The following is a 2,733-nucleotide window of genomic DNA, read 5'->3' on the forward strand; positions in this document are numbered from 1 at the left end:
GTTACCAAGGACTCTTTCACTACTGTACTGATGCCAAAGAAAATTATCAAGTGTGATGTATCCACAGTAATGCTCTCAGCAGAAGTGCAGTATAGAAGCAAACATGTTTTAATTTATGACCCCATTAGCATTGCTACAGAGGCCAAACTTCTGAGAGCATGAATAAACACGTTAGGATCTGCAAACAACCCCCAAACCTGACTCTTTTTCATTGATGGCATTGGCAAAATCAAACAGGGAGGTGAGAGTCTGTCCCTTCTCCCAGGTAACAGGGACAGGACAAGAGGAAATGGCCTCAAGTTGCACCAGGGGAGATTCACAAAAATTAGAAGTTTCCTGGGGCTGACCACGGTGGTGATGTTGGGTTCTTTCCCAACCTCAACAACTCTGTGATTCTGATTTCATCATGGTTGTTCACAGCCTTTACACTTTTTGCCACAATCCTTAGGAACTAAAATTGAATTTGAGTGGTTTTAATTGAAAAAAAAATATTATATTACACCAAAGAATATGATAATCTTCTATTTTTGACCCTATTTTTCTTTTGTCTCTGTATAGTAACTTCAGCTCACTACAGATATTTTTTGTGAGAATGACTCTCATCCATATTAAAGCATTCTGTGGAAACAAAGACTTCACTCAGGGGGAGGGTTCATCAAACCCACTAAAATTATAATCATTTAATAAAAGTAATGACTAGTCTGTATTTAAAATATTTTCCCAGGCAGCACTTTAGCATATTGTGTATTCCAAACAAAGTGCTGTTGCATAATCATTAACTCTGCACCATGGAGATCTTATGAAGAAAATAATGAAGATTTTAGTAAAGTAAAGAATAATAAGTTTTCTTATGCATAGAAAACACACCCAAGTGCCCACGAAAATGATAGGAGAGAGTTTTGCTGGAGTTCAGAGTAGCCACAAGGGCTTGAGATGTTTAGAGGAAAAGCAATATGTTATTTTGTGCTGGGAAAAGCAGGGCTAGAAGGAAGCAATATGTCCAGTGGCACTCAGAGGATCAGGGCTCGGAGCACCAAGCCTCTCTCTGCTGCCATTCCCACGTCACATCGGTGCATGGTGATGTTACACCCAGCATTCTTCAGGAACCACCCCAGAAAAATTCCTGCAAGCATCCAAACCCCCAGGGAAATGTGAAATAGTCACAATGGCTGCAGGACCCGAGAGCCTGCCCTGGGCAGAGTGATTTCCAACTGCAAGGATGGAAAACTCTCTTAGCAATTAGAGGAAAAATGTCTCCAACTCCTTTCTTTACGGCCAATATAACATAAGGCTATCTTCAAATGCCGGATTTATTTTTTTAAAATGTTCTCAAATCCAGTTTGAAAAGAATTGTGTGAGACATCCACGCTGCAGCCAGCAGACAATGAGAGTCCTGCAATTACCAGCACCTGCATTCCAATTCAGTGGATTGACATTCCCGAGGGGCCGTGGCAGATTCCCTACTGACAACAATTAGCATCAAAATGTTCCCCAGTGTAAAGCTGTGGGTGGGAATTACAAAAGGTTAACAGACTAAATATAAAAATCTTTTTGAATATAAAATCAATGCGCTTTGTTACCAAAATCTGGGTACTGTAATTTAACCAAAATAGGGATTAGAGTCTCTGGCAATCTTCCATGTGTGTGAGCTTGGCTTTTCTTTAAGCAAAATGCTAAGCAGCCAATCTGAAAGTTTAAAACAAAACAAACCCAAGAGCCAAAGGAAAGCATTCTATAGTTTCGTTTTTTTCATTTTCCTTAGCACTAAAAAGAACATTACTCCTATCAAGGCTCACAATGATTCAGACTCAAAATCCCAAATTATTTTAGTGCATGATTTAAAGAGGGATATATGTCAAAAGTGGTCAAAAAAAAAAAAAGAGTGGTCAAAATCTAGAAGTTTCTTTACTCAAATGAGTTCTAATAACACAAAGTTTCCTCCAAAGATCATCACTACATCACTACATCACTATATCCATATTTTCAGAAGTGGCCTCTAATTCTCTGTGGCTTCCAGGGGCACTGAAAAAAAGTGAAATGTTTTTATAATGCTTGGAACCACAGCTTTGCTTTATTTAGACTGAAGTTACAAGCAGAACAGATGAAAACAAACAAAAAAAGGTCATTAAAAGTACATCAAAATACTGAATTTGATGAGAATATGGAATTGTAACAGATATCAACAAGAAGGATGTTCAGGAAAAATACAGAGTTGATAAATTTAAATTTATCTAGGTTGTCCTTTGTGTTTTTGATTGAGAGGATAAGAGGCCATGCAGGAACTTTGGATCTAGATAAACTCAAAGAGCTTTTACATGAAAGCTTAGTTCCTGTTACCAACCAATTAATAATCTTTTATAAAAATTAGTTAACAAGTCTCAGAATAACAACGTGGGGAATTTCTCCTGGGCTGCGGAGGCTGATCAGGTACGAGATTTGTACAGTGAGAGGCTGACTCCAAATTGATGCCTCATTACACTGAGTTAACGTGGATGTGCTTGGCACACGCTGGGACCCCTCTTATCCCAATCAGTGCAGCAGCTCCTGCTCTCCTCAGTCTCTGAGAGAATCAGCATGTTCAGGACCAGCCCAAGGATTCTAATTGCTAAATCAGCAAACATGTTAATCATCACTTTGTTGTGAAATGAGATTACAGATGTGTATGAGAGATTATAGAGGGGAATCTTGACAAATTGATTTAGCTGCTATTTCAACACAGGGCTGCAAGGTGCT

This window comes from Zonotrichia leucophrys, chromosome 21 (assembly GCF_028769735.1).
Source record: "Zonotrichia leucophrys gambelii isolate GWCS_2022_RI chromosome 21, RI_Zleu_2.0, whole genome shotgun sequence".
Classification (NCBI taxonomy): domain Eukaryota; kingdom Metazoa; phylum Chordata; class Aves; order Passeriformes; family Passerellidae; genus Zonotrichia; species Zonotrichia leucophrys.